Raw genomic sequence first — 21,419 nt, 5'->3', positions numbered from 1 at the left:
AAACCCGGGTCTCTCACACCAAAGGCATGTGTTTTATCCACTGCACCAACACCACCAGACTATTTGCATCTTTGTCTTTTGCTTTAAATTGCCAGTTTTAACCGAAAGTTTGAATGTGTAAATAGCTCTACATATAAAATGATGTGATACAAACATTACTGTATAAAGATTAATATATTTTAGCAACTGAACTGAACTTCTACAGTATATTTGCTAGTTGTCAAACAAGCCTTTTCCCTCAGATTTTAAGTTCTGGTCTCAAAACTGTAATTCAATTTTTATTGCAGTAAAAAAAAGTGTAGCAACTCGCCATGGTCTTTGTTATATCATGTTATTTCACTGAAGTGCCTACTGTTTATCTTACTTTACAAAACTTACTTACTTAGAAAACTGAAATGCTAAAATCTTGTCTTACAGGACAAATAAGTTTGCCTAGTCATGTTTTTCCGTTACGCTATACAGTATTTATATGATGTAAAGATAAGCATAACTTCCCCATTCCACAAAAAACTGTTTTCAGATCTGTTATCAGTTATAAGCCACTCATTTCAAACATATTCATTTATGTTGCATTGACAGTATGATTGACTAGAATAAATATATACCAAAATAATGTACTGTTGTATGAGACTCTTTTATATTTGCTGCATTTGCTGACCAGACCAAAGCTTCAAATTTGACACGTTTCTTCATTTTGTTCATCCATGAATACATTCCTTCTTAAACCAATTATGCTGACATTATTTACAGTAGAAAATGTAGGTCTATATCAAAGACAAGGCGAATATTCAAAAGATAAGAGATGTTGCATGCACCCATGTAAGGCAATAGTTCAAGTTCTTTTATTCAGCAATGAAGTTATAACAGACAAAACCAAAAAAAAAAAAAAAAACACATCCACAACAAAAAAAATGTAATGCTGAATAGGAGCATGAAGAAGACATAGTCTTATAATTTCCTGCCCCTTTTTACAATAAACTAATCTGGCACTGAACAATAGCCTAGACAAACCAAACAAGGAAATTAGTTCCTCAACGCTCTCTGCTGTATATGATTTGTAACATCTGTCAAAACAATGAAGCAATTTTGTGCCCCTTTATCATTTTCATTTTATACAATTTATATAAATTCACTATATTTAAAAGGTGGGTGAAAAACATACAACCAAGCATATATTATTTAATGATTGTCTTCATACCAATGTATATTCTTGCACATTTTTTTAAAGGAGCTGAAGATCACTGTTTAAATCACAATTAGTTATTTTCCATAGGTTAAGTAAAACAAAAATATTTTATTGCTGTGCATAAATAAATTATTCCAAACATTATGTTTGAGTTGTCCCAGGTGAAAAAGAAATATATTTAAATTGTGCTTTTTCAGACACACTTATATATTTGAATTACACTATACTAAGTGCATGTTAAATGTATTATTTTGAAACAACTTATATAAGTATATAAGTATATTAAGTGTATTTCAAGATATGTTTAAGTTAAATTTTAATCCATTTAATAAATACTTTTAAAGTATGTACAATTTAAGTATATTTCCTAAAATACATTTGAACTACAGTTAAAGTATATTTGAAACATTTATTTTATTTATTTATTTATATTTGCACTTTAAAATACAAAATGACAAAAATAATAATAACATAACACAAAATATATGAGCAAAAATAAGACAAATATTATCGATTTAATGATGTGCAGGAAGAGGCAAAAAACCCCAACTGGGCTTATTTAACGCCTCCACCTATAGACATAATTACAATAAAATCAAAACAAAAAACATACAAAATAAAAACATTTTACTACATAAAAGTAACAACAAACTAGTGAGATACATATATCCATAACTCACACACAAAACACACATACATGTATACATACACATAACATCAACAAATTTTAATGACGATTACAGTAATGAAAAAAATAAACAAAAAATATGATCATAACATACAAATGGAATAATATCTATATTAAAAATTTAGAACAGCAGTTAAATGGGCTTTTAAATATATTTATTACATTTTAATGAGGAGGAGTTTATTGCTAAGTGGGAAAAACTGTTCCATAATTTGGTACCCCTAAATCTCATAGTAAATTGACCTCTGCACGTAAGAAACTTTTGAAGATGAAGATCTAGGGATTGACGAGTTGAATAAGAGTGAACCTGTGAGTTAAATTTAAAATAAGTCTTAAAGTGCTCTGGGATATTTTCATAATTAAAATGTACCTTATAAATAAAAACACATATTTGAGTGATATTAAATATCATACACAGTAAGTATCTGACGATTCTGAAATAGAGGCACAGATGAAGAATGTGACTCAGATCGGGTTGCAATCCTGACAAAACGTTTCTGAAGAACCAAAATTCTATGAAGTGTAGAAGGAAAAGTGCTTGCCCAAACTATATTACAATATGAAAGATATGGATAAATTAAACTGTAACAGAGTGTAAGAAGACAATTTGTAGTAATGAGATTGCTAATCCTCCTAATTATACCAATAGATTTATTTATTTTCTTGCTAACCCAGTCAATTTGTGGTTTCCAATTCAAGTTCTCATCAACAAAAATTCAGAGGAATCTTGTTGTAGAGACTTGGGATATCTCCACAGTCTCCATTTTGACTTTCGTTTTAAGGTGCTTCGAGTACATTTAAATTGTATTTCAGCTCGTTAGAAATGCATTAGCATAACAGTATATTATAAAGCTGTTTTTTTCAGTATATACAGACACATGTACACTTTGAGATCTAGAAAACCTTAATGTATTATATATTGTGTACGTTACAAATATTCATAAAGTACATTTAAAAAGTACAGCAGCATACATACCTTGGTGAAAAACAAAACATACTATTAACTGTAAAGTGTTTTCCTGGACCCTCTGTTATATAACTATGGATCGTCTCAATGCAGAAAGCAGATCGGCTCTCTGATCTGCTGGAGGAAGACAAAAAGCTCAACCACAACATCAAACGCAAACAGTCAAACTAAATCCTCTAACCTGAGCTGTGAGTACACCCAGGGCAGGCTCACATTTAGGTGTGAATTGATGGTGATTCTTTTGTACTAAAGACTCATTTATAAATGCATTGTCTGTATTGCACAGATAATTGTTGTTTTAGAGGTTCACTCAACTGTATTCAATGGTCAGTTTTAAATGACTGAAATTATATATTTTTATGTTGGTCTTTGCATTGGTATATACAGTACATAGAATGAAAAAAGATTAGAGCAAGCTACTGTTAGAGGCCTTTTTTATTTTTGTTAATTGCATAATACATAAAAAGAAACAAATATAATTCAAAAAGAATTAAAAGAATAGATAAGCTAGTGATAGTTTTTTTAAGCGAAAAATAAGCAGTTAGTAAATTAATAAAGTCTAAAAGTCTAATTTTTTAGAATAGAATTATAAGAAAGAGTGCTAGAGTTAAGCCTTTATAGCTTGAAGACTGTATTTTAACAAAATTGAAATGCATTTATATTGTATCTCCAAAATGAAGGTTTCATGATTTTTGTTGCAATATATAGATTCTGTAGCAATGCTGTAAGTGTAACTTTCCCATTTATAATCTACTGTACCTAAAATATGTATAAATGTAAAGATAAACGTTTAAAAAATAAATACATTTTCATTCTGTGACTGTAAACGTCATATTTTAAAACATAGTCAACAAAAGTGCTCACTCTCTCTCTCTCTTCCTTCAGCTTGCTCCTTTTTTATCAGGAGTCGCCACAGCGGAGTAATCCGCATAACTGATTTGGCTCATTTTACGCCGGATGCACTTCCTGCCACAATCCAGCCTTGAGAGTGCACTAACTCGTGCAACCCCAGTGCTGGGACGCACTCGCTCACTCATTCAATTACTACAGCCAATTTACTTTGTAGACAACAAAAGTGCACTGAATAGTGCAACATTTACTTACAGCCAATGCATCATATCAATTGCCAGCGATGAAGAAGGTTTAAAGATAAGAATAATGATAAACTTTATTAATCCCCAAAAGGAAGTGTATATGTCATAGCATCATCAGAGACAGATCCTTTAAATATGAAAACATACTTGCAGACTGCGAGTCAGAAGAGTGGGCATTGTAGTCTTCTCTCCCAGGACCAGGAAACAGTCCTCAATAAAATGCACTGCACACATCTGAATATTTGGGTTGAACTGTTCTACATTTACATTTACATTTAATCATTTAGCAGACGCTTTTATCCAAAGCGACTTACAAATGAGAACAATAGAAGCAGTCAGGTCAACAAGAGAACAACTACAGTATACAAGTGCCATGACAAGTCTCAGTTAGTCTAGTATAGAACACATAGCCAGGTTTTTTTTTTTTTTTTTTTTATAAAAATGGTTCCAAATGTTGATTTAATTTAGTTTACAGATGTTAACTGATTAAAGCAAATTGCATAAACATTCATAAACTGATATTTCCTACTGACACACCACAGCAAAAGATAGAAAGAACTGGCTTGTAAAAATATTTATATATATATATATATGAGTTGAGTTCACTCTGTTCATGCCATGAAAATAGACCTTTCTTTATCTTTTTCACTTCTTATTTCATTAATCATATTATTTTATTTTTCCGATATGCAAATTAATCTGATTTCTGATATCTGGTATGTCTGTCCTTAATCTGCCTTTAAATGTTTAATGTCTTTATACGCCTATTTTTTATATTGATTTTACCCTGTTCTTGTCATGAAAATACAGTAGGCCCTTTTTTAATTTTTTTTAAAGATCTTTAACGTTGTTAGCCAATTATTTGTTATTATGTTTATCTTTAATCTCACTTCAAACTTGTTTGTTAAATTGTTAACACGTTATATATTACACATTATATTTTATATGTCTGTGTTTATAATTTGAATCATTTGAGTGCAGGATGTTATACAGGATTATTGAAAAATGAATAAATAAATAAATAAAATGTTTATTATCTGTCTATTTGCACCCATGAGACCTATTAAAACTAAATGTTATTATTTTGTATTCCTTCACATGCCTGAAAATGAGATTGTGACGAGTGGGGCGGGGCCGAGGGATGTGGGAACACGAGCGAGGCGGTGGAGTGATTGGGAAATCAGCGACACCTGCGAGTCCCACAGAGGAGATGGAAGGATATAAAACTGGAGCGACGACAGTGAAGGACGAGAGAGGACCAGTCACCAGGCCTGGGCTTTATTTTATTTTATTTTGGTTTTATTTTGCGCGCATCAGTCGTCCGTGAGGGGCTGATGCGCTGTTTTGTGTTTATTTTGTAATTAAAGTTTCATTTTGATTGTCCGCCGGTTCCCGCCTCCTTCTTCCTGATGTATATGAAGGTTTTATTATTACAGAGATGCAACATCCAGTATGAAAACGAAAACATCGAGCATAGAGCTTCAGAAGACACACCCAAACAATCATCATCATTCGTAATTTATCTCTTAATTATTTAATTTAATTAAAGCTGAAGGCTCGAGTGATTCAACATTTTCACAATCTAAAAAATCAAGACCTACACTGAGCGGCTGTGCCTGTCTGTCAGGCTTATTGAATTTTATATTTTTTATTTTTTTTTATTTTAGGTTGTTCTTTTTTTTGTGCATACATGCCTCATTCAATTCCATTAAAAATATTCTAATAATTTTTAATGCCAAGTCTTGTGCCAGATATGTCTTTTTGATGTTTACAAGTTTTATTTTAGTAATATTTATATACTATTATAGTATTTATTATTAGTTTGAAAGAATTATATTTTTATATTTAATTTCTCATTATTTTTTATTTCAATTTTACTTACTTATTTTTTCCAGTTCAGCTTACATTGAAAATTCAGTTAAACTTACATTATTTATTTAATAGTTTTTATGATTTTTTTTTTCTTTATTTGTTTTATTCTATTTGTAGTTCAGTATCAAAATAATTTTTAATCTTATCTTTAATGTTAGTTTTAGTAATCAATCACAACACTATATGCTGTATTTAATATAGATGGGTGATAGAAATAATTTAATAAATTAATAGATAGTTTATTCATTTTAATTTAATATTAAGAGTCCCAGGTGTGTGTGGTTAGAATATGAAATCTGTTTAGCATTGATGGAGTTTGTTTGCAGTGAAGTAAGTATATTTCACAATAAAGCACTGTATTGTTAGTTGGCTCATATCTGATTTGAACATTTCCATTTGTAGTAGATCATATCTTACACAGCATCCCTTGAGCACCCTTGAGGGGTTTTATCTAATGAAACTTGTAATAAAATGGGCATGATTGAATATCCATGTGTGTGTGTGTGTGTGTGTGTGTGTGTGTGTGTGTGAAGGTTCTGTGTTTATCTAAAGTATATTTATGCAATATATATATTTTTTTGTAATATTCAATTATTTTCTTATAATAATTGTTTTTGAATTTTGATTCATATATTGTATAAACTCATTCAAAATCACCTCTCATAAATAGTTACATTTTCAGGTTGGTAACATTTGTAGCTGTTTATGTGTTAAAGCTGATTTTGTTATTGTCTGGTAGTAGTATGAGAACTTTACTCATAGTGTTTTATGTTGGTTTCAGTTCCTGACTGCCTTTCACCTCGTCCAGGTGGGGTTTTAGGCTATAATCAGACATCTCAAGCACTGAATAAGAGCAGAACTCCAGATGCAGCGGCATATAATCACAAAGCTGCACCAGCCTCTGACACATGCAATCTGAGTCTGCTGACTTCCTCAAAGGCTTGATGGCAACACGAGTCATGCCCTCATTCTACATCTTCATCATCCTCATTAGTTACTGTATGCCCCTAAATGCTTTGGCCTTAGTGACATTCACCTGTACCAGTGTTTTCTTTTAGCTGTTGGATTCAACTTAATCTTGCATCAATTGTTAAAATGGTACTGCTTGTAGAGTTTGTCAGATCAAAAGCAGAAGGGACATGTAACAGTTGCCAAGTCATAGTCATGTCTTTTGCAATATTTAGATACAATTTTATTTCTTCACTTGTTAAGTCACGTCACATCTTTTTCACTCTCTCTTTGACGCTTTGAATAGAATTCAGAAGTTTAAGGTACTGTTTAGACTTCTATATATAAATGTCTGGAGTCTGTTAATGTAGTTCACAATGTAATTCACATTCTTTAGTAATGTTGCTGAATACTGGAAAATATATGCAAAATGAGGGACAGCCAGACGATTTTCAAATAAATAAGTCTTGATTTTTTCAGATTTTTGTGTGTAATAGAGTCCATGTAAAGATTTATTGATGCACAGAATAAAATGATGCACAGAAGCTGTACTAAATTAAACATTTTGGTATACTTTGTTCATTATGGATAAATTCTGACTGTTCTATCCCAGATAGCACACGTACGTCGCGGAGACGTCTGTGCGACGTTGTCTTTTGCATCTGGCAGATGTATATTTTAGGGCGTTTGCTCATCTGGCATATGTCGCCGAGACGTCCCTGCCAGCTGTTAAGATGACGCCCAGCCGATGTGTTCCAGACGTAAATGAATTAGAACGTCTAGAATTAGCTCTTTAAACGATGTTAATCAGATGTTCATACGTCTGCCTGATGTCTGATTGATGTAGGACAGACGTCGTTTTATCAAAACTTTCCCCTCCCATTTAATTAAAATAATATTATTTTAATAAAATACTCTTGCGAGGTTTTAAATAACCTTCCGTCATACATGTTACAATTACCAAACATAATAATGAACAAATAAACCAAACGATCAACTAAAGAACATACATTTGTTGATTTTATTAAATATATATAACAGGCAAAAAAAAAAACATTTAATTTATACAAAACAAGTTTATGCAAACAACAATACACTATTTGTAACATATACAGGCATTCAAAAAAATAAAAAAGTTAAATCCTCCCTGGGGCCAAGCGTAGGAAATCTTTTATAAATTTTTCCGCGTCTGCTTCGGTTGGAGACAGAAGGACGGGGTTCCTCATAGCTGAAGCTGTGTGTTAGAAGAAACAATTACAAAAATGTAAAAATATACTTACATTGAAATGAACGTTAGATATTTTTTTCTTTATCTGGTTCGTCTGTATAAATCGGACAAAGTTATCTAAATATTCTATATAATATCTTTATATTTTCTGAAACATTATTTAGCACAATCAGCGTTTTCTATAAATGAAGGACGTACTTTCAGTAACTATTTGTTTAAAAATACATGGTCACATGCCTCTGGAGGAACTAGAGGTTAAGTGTCTTGCTCAGGGACACATTGGTGTCTCACAGTCGATTCAAACCCGGGTCTCTCACACCAAAGGCATGTGTTTTATCCACTGCACCAACACCACCAGACTATTTGCATCTTTGTCTTTTGCTTTAAATTGCCAGTTTTAACCGAAAGTTTGAATGTGTAAATAGCTCTACATATAAAATGATGTGATACAAACATTACTGTATAAAGATTAATATATTTTAGCAACTGAACTGAACTTCAACAGTATATTTGCTAGTTGTCAAACAAGCCTTTTCCCTCAGATTTTAAGTTCTGGTCTCAAAACTGTAATTCAATTTTTATTGCAGTAAAAAAAAGTGTAGCAACTCGCCATGGTCTTTGTTATATCATGTTATTTCACTGAAGTGCCTACTGTTTATCTTACTTTACAAAACTTACTTACTTAGAAAACTGAAATGCTAAAATCTTGTCTTACAGGACAAATAAGTTTGCCTAGTCATGTTTTTCCGTTACGCTATACAGTATTTATATGATGTAAAGATAAGCATAACTTCCCCATTCCACAAAAAACTGTTTTCAGATCTGTTATCAGTTATAAGCCACTCATTTCAAACATATTCATTTATGTTGCATTGACAGTATGATTGACTAGAATAAATATATACCAAAATAATGTACTGTTGTATGAGACTCTTTTATATTTGCTGCATTTGCTGACCAGACCAAAGCTTCAAATTTGACACGTTTCTTCATTTTGTTCATCCATGAATACATTCCTTCTTAAACCAATTATGCTGACATTATTTACAGTAGAAAATGTAGGTCTATATCAAAGACAAGGCGAATATAAAAAAAAGATAAGAGATGTTGCATGCACCCATGTAAGGCAATAGTTCAAGTTCTTTTATTCAGCAATGAAGTTATAACAGACACAACCAAAAAAAAAAAAAAAAACACATCCACAACAAAAAAAATGTAATGCTGAATAGGAGCATGAAGAAGACATAGTCTTATAATTTCCTGCCCCTTTTTACAATAAACTAATCTGGCACTGAACAATAGCCTAGACAAACCAAACAAGGAAATTAGTTCCTCAACGCTCTCTGCTGTATATGATTTGTAACATCTGTCAAAACAATGAAGCAATTTTGTGCCCCTTTATCATTTTCATTTTATACAATTTATATAAATTCACTATATTTAAAAGGTGGGTGAAAAACATACAACCAAGCATATATTATTTAATGATTGTCTTCATACCAATGTATATTCTTGCACATTTTTTTAAAGGAGCTGAAGATCACTGTTTAAATCACAATTAGTTATTTTCCATAGGTTAAGTAAAACAAAAATATTTTATTGCTGTGCATAAATAAATTATTCCAAACATTATGTTTGAGTTGTCCCAGGTGAAAAAGAAATATATTTAAATTGTGCTTTTTCAGACACACTTATATATTTGAATTACACTATACTAAGTGCATGTTAAATGTATTATTTTGAAACAACTTATATAAGTATATAAGTATATTAAGTGTATTTCAAGATATGTTTAAGTTAAATTTTAATCCATTTAATAAATACTTTTAAAGTATGTACAATTTAAGTATATTTCCTAAAATACATTTGAACTACAGTTAAAGTATATTTGAAACATTTATTTTATTTATTTATTTATATTTGCACCTTAAAATACAAAATGACAAAAATAATAATAACATAACACAAAATATATGAGCAAAAATAAGACAAATATTATCGATTTAATGATGTGCAGGAAGAGGCAAAAAACCCCAACTGGGCTTATTTAACGCCTCCACCTATAGACATAATTACAATAAAATCAAAACAAAAAACATAGAAAATAAAAACATTTTACTACATAAAAGTAACAACAAACTAGTGAGATACATATATCCATAACTCACACACAAAACACACATACATGTATACATACACATAACATCAACAAATTTTAATGACGATTACAGTAATGAAAAAAATAAACAAAAAATATGATCATAACATACAAATGGAATAATATCTATATTAAAAATTTAGAACAGCAGTTAAATGGGCTTTTAAATATATTTATTACATTTTAATGAGGAGGAGTTTATTGCTAAGTGGGAAAAACTGTTCCATAATTTGGTACCCCTAAATCTCATAGTAAATTGACCTCTGCACGTAAGAAACTTTTGAAGATGAAGATCTAGGGATTGACGAGTTGAATAAGAGTGAACCTGTGAGTTAAATTTAAAATAAGTCTTAAAGTGCTCTGGGATATTTTCATAATTAAAATGTACCTTATAAATAAAAACACATATTTGAGTGATATTAAATATCATACACAGTAAGTATCTGACGATTCTGAAATAGAGGCACAGATGAAGAATGTGACTCAGATCGGGTTGCAATCCTGACAAAACGTTTCTGAAGAACCAAAATTCTATGAAGTGTAGAAGGAAAAGTGCTTGCCCAAACTATATTACAATATGAAAGATATGGATAAATTAAACTGTAACAGAGTGTAAGAAGACAATTTGTAGTAATGAGATTGCTAATCCTCCTAATTATACCAATAGATTTATTTATTTTCTTGCTAACCCAGTCAATTTGTGGTTTCCAATTCAAGTTCTCATCAACAAAAATTCAGAGGAATCTTGTTGTAGAGACTTGGGATATCTCCACAGTCTCCATTTTGACTTTCGTTTTAAGGTGCTTCGAGTACATTTAAATTGTATTTCAGCTCGTTAGAAATGCATTAGCATAACAGTATATTATAAAGCTGTTTTTTTTCAGTATATACAGACACATGTAAACTTTGAGATCTAGAAAACCTTAATGTATTATATATTGTGTACGTTACAAATATTCATAAAGTACATTTAAAAAGTACAGCAGCATACGTACCTTGGTGAAAAACAAAACATACTATTAACTGTAAAGTGTTTTCCTGGACCCTCTGTTATATAACTATGGATCGTCTCAATGCAGAAAGCAGATCGGCTCTCTGATCTGCTGGAGGAAGACAAAAAGCTCAACCACAACATCAAACGCAAACAGTCAAACTAAATCCTCTAACCTGAGCTGTGAGTACACCCAGGGCAGGCTCACATTTAGGTGTGAATTGATGGTGATTCTTTTGTACTAAAGACTCATTTATAAATGCATTGTCTGTATTGCACAGATAATTGTTGTTTTAGAGGTTCACTCAACTGTATTCAATGGTCAGTTTTAAATGACTGAAATTATATATTTTTATGTTGGTCTTTGCATTGGTATATACAGTACATAGAATGAAAAAAGATTAGAGCAAGCTACTGTTAGAGGCCTTTTTTATTTTTGTTAATTGCATAATACATAAAAAGAAACAAATATAATTCAAAAAGAATTAAAAGAATAGATAAGCTAGTGATAGTTTTTTTAAGCGAAAAATAAGCAGTTAGTAAATTAATAAAGTCTAAAAGTCTAATTTTTTAGAATAGAATTATAAGAAAGAGTGCTAGAGTTAAGCCTTTATAGCTTGAAGACTGTATTTTAACAAAATTGAAATGCATTTATATTGTATCTCCAAAATGAAGGTTTCATGATTTTTGTTGCAATATATAGATTCTGTAGCAATGCTGTAAGTGTAACTTTCCCATTTATAATCTACTGTACCTAAAATATGTATAAATGTAAAGATAAACGTTTAAAAATAAATACATTTTCATTCTGTGACTGTAAACGTCATATTTTAAAACATAGTCAACAAAAGTGCTCACTCTCTCTCTCTCTTCCTTCAGCTTGCTCCTTTTTTATCAGGAGTCGCCACAGCGGAGTAATCCGCATAACTGATTTGGCTCATTTTACGCCGGATGCACTTCCTGCCACAATCCAGCCTTGAGAGTGCACTAACTCGTGCAACCCCAGTGCTGGGACGCACTCGCTCACTCATTCAATTACTACAGCCAATTTACTTTGTAGACAACAAAAGTGCACTGAATAGTGCAACATTTACTTACAGCCAATGCATCATATCAATTGCCAGCGATGAAGAAGGTTTAAAGATAAGAATAATGATAAACTTTATTAATCCCCAAAAGGAAGTGTATATGTCATAGCATCATCAGAGACAGATCCTTTAAATATGAAAACATACTTGCAGACTGCGAGTCAGAAGAGTGGGCATTGTAGTCTTCTCTCCCAGGACCAGGAAACAGTCCTCAATAAAATGCACTGCACACATCTGAATATTTGGGTTGAACTGTTCTACATTTACATTTACATTAAATCATTTAGCAGACGCTTTTATCCAAAGCGACTTACAAATGAGAACAATAGAAGCAGTCAGGTCAACAAGAGAACAACTACAGTATACAAGTGCCATGACAAGTCTCAGTTAGTCTAGTAGAGAACACATAGCCAGGTTTTTTTTTTTTTTTTTTTTATAAAAATGGTTCCAAATGTTGATTTAATTTAGTTTACAGATGTTAACTGATTAAAGCAAATTGCATAAACATTCATAAACTGATATTTCCTACTGACACACCACAGCAAAAGATAGAAAGAACTGGCTTGTAAAAATATTTATATATATATATATATATGAGTTGAGTTCACTCTGTTCATGCCATGAAAATAGACCTTTCTTTATCTTTTTCACTTCTTATTTCATTAATCATATTATTTTATTTTTCCGATATGCAAATTAATCTGATTTCTGATATCTGGTATGTCTGTCCTTAATCTGCCTTTAAATGTTTAATGTCTTTATACGCCTATTTTTTATATTGATTTTACCCTGTTCTTGTCACGAAAATACAGTAGGCCCTTTTTTAATTTTTTTTAAAGATCTTTAACGTTGTTAGCCAATTATTTGTTATTATGTTTATCTTTAATCTCACTTCAAACTTGTTTGTTAAATTGTTAACACGTTATATATTACACATTATATTTTATATGTCTGTGTTTATAATTTGAATCATTTGAGTGCAGGATGTTATACAGGATTATTGAAAAATGAATAAATAAATAAATAAAATGTTTATTATCTGTCTATTTGCACCCATGAGACCTATTAAAACTAAATGTTATTATTTTGTATTCCTTCACATGCCTGAAAATGAGATTGTGACGAGTGGGGCGGGGCCGAGGGATGTGGGAACACGAGCGAGGCGGTGGAGTGATTGGGAAATCAGCGACACCTGCGAGTCCCACAGAGGAGATGGAAGGATATAAAACTGGAGCGACGACAGTGAAGGACGAGAGAGGACCAGTCACCAGGCCTGGGCTTTATTTTATTTTATTTTGGTTTTATTTTGCGCGCATCAGTCGTCCGTGAGGGGCTGATGCGCTGTTTTGTGTTTATTTTGTAATTAAAGTTTCATTTTGATTGTCCGCCGGTTCCCGCCTCCTTCTTCCTGATGTATATGAAGGTTTTATTATTACAGAGATGCAACATCCAGTATGAAAACGAAAACATCGAGCATAGAGCTTCAGAAGACACACCCAAACAATCATCATCATTCGTAATTTATCTCTTAATTATTTAATTTAATTAAAGCTGAAGGCTCGAGTGATTCAACATTTTCACAATCTAAAAAATCAAGACCTACACTGAGCGGCTGTGCCTGTCTGTCAGGCTTATTGAATTTTTTATTTTTTATTTTTTTTTTTATTTTAGGTTGTTCTTTTTTTTGTGCATACATGCCTCATTCAATTCCATTAAAAATATTCTAATAATTTTTAATGCCAAGTCTTGTGCCAGATATGTCTTTTTGATGTTTACAAGTTTTATTTTAGTAATATTTATATACTATTATAGTATTTATTATTAGTTTGAAAGAATTATATTTTTATATTTAATTTCTCATTATTTTTTATTTCAATTTTACTTACTTATTTTTTCCAGTTCAGCTTACATTGAAAATTCAGTTAAACTTACATTATTTATTTAATAGTTTTTATGATTTTTTTTTCTTTATTTGTTTTATTCTATTTGTAGTTCAGTATCAAAATAATTTTTCATCTTATCTTTAATGTTAGTTTTAGTAATCAATCACAACACTATATGCTGTATTTAATATAGATGGGTGATAGAAATAATTTAATAAATTAATAGATAGTTTATTCATTTTAATTTAATATTAAGAGTCCCAGGTGTGTGTGGTTAGAATATGAAATCTGTTTAGCATTGATGGAGTTTGTTTGCAGTGAAGTAAGTATATTTCACAATAAAGCACTGTATTGTTAGTTGGCTCATATCTCATTTGAACATTTCCATTTGTAGTAGATCATATCTTACACAGCATCCCTTGAGCACCCTTGAGGGGTTTTATCTAATGAAACTTGTAATAAAATGGGCATGATTGAATATCCATGTGTGTGTGTGTGTGTGTGTGTGTGTGTGTGTGTGTGAAGGTTCTGTGTTTATCTAAAGTATATTTATGCAATATATATTTTTTTTTGTAATATTCAATTATTTTCTTGTAATAATTGTTTTTGTATTTTGATTCATATATTGTATAAACTCATTCAAAATCACCTCTCATAAATAGTTACATTTTCAGGTTGGTAACATTTGTAGCTGTTTATGTGTTAAAGCTGATTTTGTTATTGTCTGGTAGTAGTATGAGAACTTTACTCATAGTGTTTTATGTTGGTTTCAGTTCCTGACTGCCTTTCACCTCGTCCAGGTGGGGTTTTAGGCTATAATCAGACATCTCAAGCACTGAATAAGAGCAGAACTCCAGATGCAGCGGCATATAATCACAAAGCTGCACCAGCCTCTGACACATGCAATCTGAGTCTGCTGACTTCCTCAAAGGCTTGATGGCAACACGAGTCATGCCCTCATTCTACATCTTCAACATCCTCATTAGTTACTGTATGCCCCTAAATGCTTTGGCCTTAGTGACATTCACCTGTACCAGTGTTTTCTTTTAGCTGTTGGATTCAACTTAATCTTGCATCAATTGTTAAAATGGTACTGCTTGTAGAGTTTGTCAGATCAAAAGCAGAAGGGACATGTAACAGTTGCCAAGTCATAGTCATGTCTTTTGCAATATTTAGATACAATTTTATTTCTTCACTTGTTAAGTCACGTCACATCTTTTTCACTCTCTCTTTTACTCTTTGAATAGAATTCAGAAGTTTAAGGTACTGTTTAGACTTCTATATATAAATGTCTGGAGTCTGTTAATGTAGTTCACAATATAATTCACATTCTTTAGTAATGTTGCTGAATACTGGAAAATATATGCAAAATGAGGGACAGCCAGACGATTTTCAAATAAATAAGTCTTGATTTTTTCAGATTTTTGTGTGTAATAGAGTCCATGTAAAGATTTATTGATGCACAGAATAAAATGATGCACAGAAGCTGTACTAAATTAAACATTTTGGTATACTTTGTTCATTATGGATAAATTCTGACTGTTCTATATCTTTTTAAGGAACTATTAGATAACTGTGATAAGCTGGTATCTAACACAGTAAACCTAACTAGTTAGTTCTAACTAGTTGTAACTTATGATCTATTTAAGTTTTATGTTGATTTAATGTTTATTGCTTATGTTCATCAGAATCACACAAAGTCATATTTGAAAATGCATTTAAACAGGAATGGTGAAAATTGTCTGTATCATATGGGATAACCACACAGAAGAGACTGGACACTCAGTGACTGATGCAGCACAGGTGTTTGTCTGTTCTAGAGATTCTGACATTTGACGATTTTAAAGTCTAGAGTTAGATTTGATCAGTGCTTTTGGTGGTCAAAACTCTCTAGCTTTCTATTATATTTTTGAATACATGTGGTAAGTGCTTCAGTAACTAAAACTGCTATGACTTTAATGGCTTGTTAATTTGCTTGAATTCATGTTATATGACTTTTTAATGTTTAACTCAATTCAGCAACATTAAACTTGGGGTGAAACAGATTAATTAAGTTTTTACATCTTTACATTTATGCAAGCAGATAAAAAAAGAGTTTCCTCCTCAATGCTCCACTTGGCGCCATCAACTCTGTCATTGACAGCTTTCAGGAGACCCATAAGCAAGTGGCGGCATTTCAGCTGCCCTTCCCTCATCACTCTCTAGCTCATGTAGCTGCTGGAGGGGAGCAGCCCCAACCGTGTGCCCGTTCTTCATATAGAGAGGCACAGAAGCTGAGCATTGTGACCCCTTACTCCCCACGTAGGGACCGGGGGCGTCACGGGGAGAGTAATGCACTTTGGATCCCTTTGAGTCACTTTGGGTCTTGCAGATTGTAAAAAGAGGTTACAGAATTCAGTTTGGTTCTCCACTGCCTCGTTTCAATTGGATTATTCCCAACCTGGTTTGTCCTGAACAGGCTCTGGTATTAGATCAAGAAATAAATACTCTCTTGAGAAAGGAGGCCACTCAGTAATGCAACTGAAGTTCAGGATGCTCACATTCAACCAAGTGGTGTCTCAAATCAGGTCCAAGGACTAGTTTGCCACAATCAGTCTAAAAGATGCATACTTCTTAAAGGTCCCGTTTTCTTGCTTTTTTGAAGCTTTGATTGTGTTTACAGTGTACAATATAACATGTGTTCATGTTTTGCGTGTAAAAAAAACAGTATTTTTCACACAATTCACCTATCTGTATACCGCTGTTTTCACTGTCATAAAAACGGGCTGATGACTTCCTTGTTCTATAAAGTCCCTCCTTCAGAAATACGTTACGAGTTCTGATTGTGCCAGCGGTTCCTGTGTTGAGATTGGACAGCAGCTGAGCGCGCGCTGCCCTCCTGGAAATGCGCAATTGGGCTAGTTTTGAGAAGCAAATGGGCAGGAGCATGTGCTGGAGATGTACTTCTAATCACAGGAGCGTTTTTACTGACAAGATGCGCATGAAAATCGCATTCGTTTTTTTGCACACCCTCCCTTTGTGTAATAAGTTACAGAAACAGTTAAACGCACCAACATAAATAATAAAATACACTTACCGGTTGTGGTCCATAAACAACGCCTTCTCCAGACAAAGAGGGAACTGCTCCATCTTTCAAGAATAATCTTTGTGCGAATCCAGAATTAAACTGATTGAGATTGAGGAAGCTGTCCTCAGCAAAATGTGCTTCACATAGTTTTACATGTGGATTATAATTTTCGGGAACAGAGTTAAACATAAATTGTAACCATTAATCTCCAAGTACAGCGTCCCTGGGAAGGCCAAACAAAGGTGATTGGACTCCGAGATGAAAATAACAGCGTTTCGATGACATGGCGACAAACACAAACGCAGCTCTTCCTCCTTCTCCGTCGGAGCAAGCAAGACCACGCCCCCCTTTCTGTGTATTCATGTGGGCGGAGGTTAGTCAAAAAACTGTTTTAGTGACGTCATTACTGCAGGAACTAGAGGGATGTAGTCCAAATGGGTAGTTTTTTGTAGGCGAATTCTGTTAAATAAAATATCTCGCTTGGCATTGAACTTTGAGGTTTAGAATTTTACAGATATTATTTATACTCTAACAACAACATTACACACTAACTAAAGTTTAAAACATGGGATCACGAAAAAGGGGACCTTTAACTTTTATACTTATACTTAACTTCATACTTTTAACAGTCAAGCCGGGAAACATTTAAGCCTATTGTCTGGTTTCACTGACATATGTGCACAGTTGAGGAACCCTTGGGCATACGTAGTAAAAGTATATCCTGTGGGGGAAAAGGCATTTTAAACCTTATTTCAAAGTCTTAAAAAATTTTTTGCGATTTTTATCATATTTTACTGCTGTTTCTATACATGCAGTTTTTATGTCCCAGTGACCAGTGAAAGTGCAGTTCTGACTCTATGCCCATTCATTTAGATAGGAGCCTGGTCTTGTTAGTCTGAAATGGCTGTAAGGAGGCGTTGCCAAGATAGTGGCCGAGTGGCACGACTTGCCTAAAAGGACTTTGACATCCCTCACTGGTTGGGGTGCAGTCATGAGTGGCCAACCTGCCCGTAGTCTGTGGAGCAGCACATCAACTGCCTGGAGATGTTGGCTGTGTTTCGAGTACTGAAACACTTTCTCCTAGACCTGAAAGTGCATCATGTGTTGGTGCACACCAACAATCAATTACATCAACCACCAGGCAGGTCTGCATTCATGCCCCCTGTACAGACTGGCGCACCAGATTCTTGTGTGGGCCCAAAGGGAAACTCCTCTTACTGAGACTAGTGCACATCCCTTGGGATCTCAATCAGGGAGCAGACATCCTGTTGAGGCAGGGGCCGGGGCCCGTTAATAGAGACTCCACCCAGATGTGGTGTGTCAGATTTGGAGAATGCTTGGCCAGGCTCAGGTGGATCTGTTTGCGACTCGAGAGACATTGCATGGTCCCCTCTGACTAATCCAGCTCCTCTCAGACTGGATGCCATGGTTAAGACATGGCTGAGGCTTTTTCTGTATGCTTTCCCCCCAATTTTTCTGCTCCCGGGATATTTGGAAAGAGTGTGCCGGGACTGGGTCCGTATGCTGCTAGTAGCCCCATTCTGGCCAGGTCGAGTATGGTTCTCGGATGTGATTTTCCTTCTCGACAGCTCTCCATGGGAGATTCCCATCAGGAGGGATCTCCTCTCACAGGCAGAGGGTACCCCCCCCCCCACTCAGAGCTGTGGAAGCTGTGGGTGTGGCCTCTGAGGGGGCACAACTCATAGCTTTCTGTCTCTCCCTCGATGAGGAAACTGTATGACCTGAAGTGGAGACTCTTCGCATCTTGGTGCGGAGACCACCAGCTCAACTTAGTTAACTTCCTGGCTGGTTCAGTGCTGGAGTTCCTGCAGGCTTGATTCGTGGCCATAGCTGCTTGCCGCACCCCTCTTGGTGGTCAGTTTGTGGGAAGACACCCCTGGTTACACGTTTCATCCATAGTGTACTGAGTCCCTAAGTGGGATTTCAATGTGGTGCTAGAGGCTCTCTGCAAACTTCCGTTTGAAACACTGGAGGAGATTTAAGATCGAGTTCTGACACTTAAGACTATTTTCCTATTACCCATTTTATCACTGAAGAGAAGACCTGCAGACCCTGTCAGTGGCCCCCTTCTTAGACTTTGCACCTGGTTTAGCCAAAGCTTTTCTGTACCCCAGGCCGGGTTACCCTCATTTAGTGGATCATTGATGACAGCTCTATGTCGTACGAATCCTCTGGTCTCCCCTCGCCCTTGGAGGTCAATTCTCACTTCAACCAAATTCAGGCGGCCTCCATGTCCTTCCTGTTGGGTGTGGGTTTGCAGGATATTTGTTAACGCTGCGGGTTGGTCTACGCCACTCACTTTTGTCAGGTTCTATGACCTCAACGTTTGAACTGCTCCTGGTTCCTCCATCCTCTTGCCGTATGATTGCTACACACATACACACAGTGCAGGGACTTGAAAGTCTGGTATTGTGGGCACCAAAATAATTCATCATTTGTCTGTCTTCCAATCAGAGCTGTTGATGTCTGTCAATTACAGCTCGAGTTCTCATTTGCACTGAAGCAATGAATATGAATAAATCTGGGCTCAGTGGAGGGTGGAGGATCCAGTGATGTCACCATACTATATAAATCTGAGTCTCTCCTCACAGAAAAGACAGAGAGCTCTCAGAGAGTAAAGAAGCACTGTCTGTAAAGAGATTTACCTTCAATAAGGAAGTGACCCCTGATCAACTCATGGGTGTCAAAACTATCTTGTTTTCCTTTATACTTCTGCATGCATGCACTGCCACCTTTAATGGTAAGTACATCAGTGCATGACAGATGTTTGGCTTTTAACTGTAGTCTTTTGATGGTGTTTAACTATGCAGATAAAACCTTGATTGTATCATATTATGCTGAAAGGAAAATTTACTTTTGAGTAGATTGCTGATATAAATTGTGTGATAAAGATTTTTTTTTCACTTTATGGTAAACTGGTATCATTTTCATTTGCTATGGTATTTTTTACTTTTTTTACATTTTAATATACTATGGTATACACTTTATTTAATAACTTACTCACCCTCATTTCATCCAAAACATGGATGACTTTCTTCCTTCTTTGAAACAAATATATATTTTTAGAAATATCATAATTTTTTGTCCATACAATGAAAGTAAGCTGGTAGCCATAACTGTTTAATTACCAAAATTCTTGATAATATCTTTAGATTTTTCATTTTTGGGTGAACTATCCATATGTCCCACCAATGACAAATACTGCATGCTATTTTGACTTTTTATGTACGTATGCTGAAAGTTCATATGAATTATTTACAATGCTCTGACATTCGCAAATGAATACAAAGTGTTGCTGTTATGCCCCTTTCTGACATTATATTTTACAGAAAGAACCTTCATTGCATTTAGGTCACATCACTGGACTTTTGGCAATGTCTTATATGAGCATGCTGTCACAGGTATTGTGCTCTAAGTCTCTCAACTCAAGAGAATAACCAGGAGCAGTGGTGTGGAGTGGTGTTCTGAAATGAGAAGGCAAATCCTCACATATTTAAGTTTTTTATTATTATTATTAAATGTAAACTCATGTTCCAGTCAAATTTTCTTGGTTAAATAAACACAAATTGCACTAACAGAATAAAAATCCAAGTTGCAACTTCTATCAACTGGGGTGCCTCAGGTCTCAGTTCTCAGACTACCACTGATTGATGATCATCTGAATTTCTCATACCACATTGCCAAAAAACTTCCCAGTCCTGCAGATTTGCTTTGTACAACATTATAAAGACCAGGCCCTTTCTTTCAGAACATGTTACAAAACTCCTTGTTCAAGCACTTAATTATTTTGTCCAGGCTAGACGTATGTAATGCTCTCTTAGCAGGTCTTCCAGCCAGTTTTATCAAACCTCTACAATTAATCCAGAATGTGGCTGATTAATATTTAATGAGCCGAAAATTATGAACAATATTATGATCAAGATGTTTACATGAGTTGTTTTTAGAAAACTCCTTTCATGTTCCCATTTTACATGTTGTAGTACATAAATCAATTAAAAGCACACATCCCCACGTGACACTATACAAAGTTCCCTCCAGAATTTCATGCATGAACATACAGTTCATCTTAATTATGGTGCCATATACAGTTTGGAGTATTTCATTTGTAACTTTATGAAAGATTCAAGTGCAGTTAATTATTTATCATGCTGTGCAAACCGAAAACTGTGAATACAGTGAATACTCCTCTTGCCCTTTCATTCAGTAACATTTCATTCAAGCCCCCACG

Source organism: Carassius carassius, chromosome 36 (genome assembly GCF_963082965.1).
Source record: "Carassius carassius chromosome 36, fCarCar2.1, whole genome shotgun sequence".
NCBI lineage: Eukaryota > Metazoa > Chordata > Actinopteri > Cypriniformes > Cyprinidae > Carassius > Carassius carassius.
Note: the sequence above shows the minus strand (reverse complement) of the source record.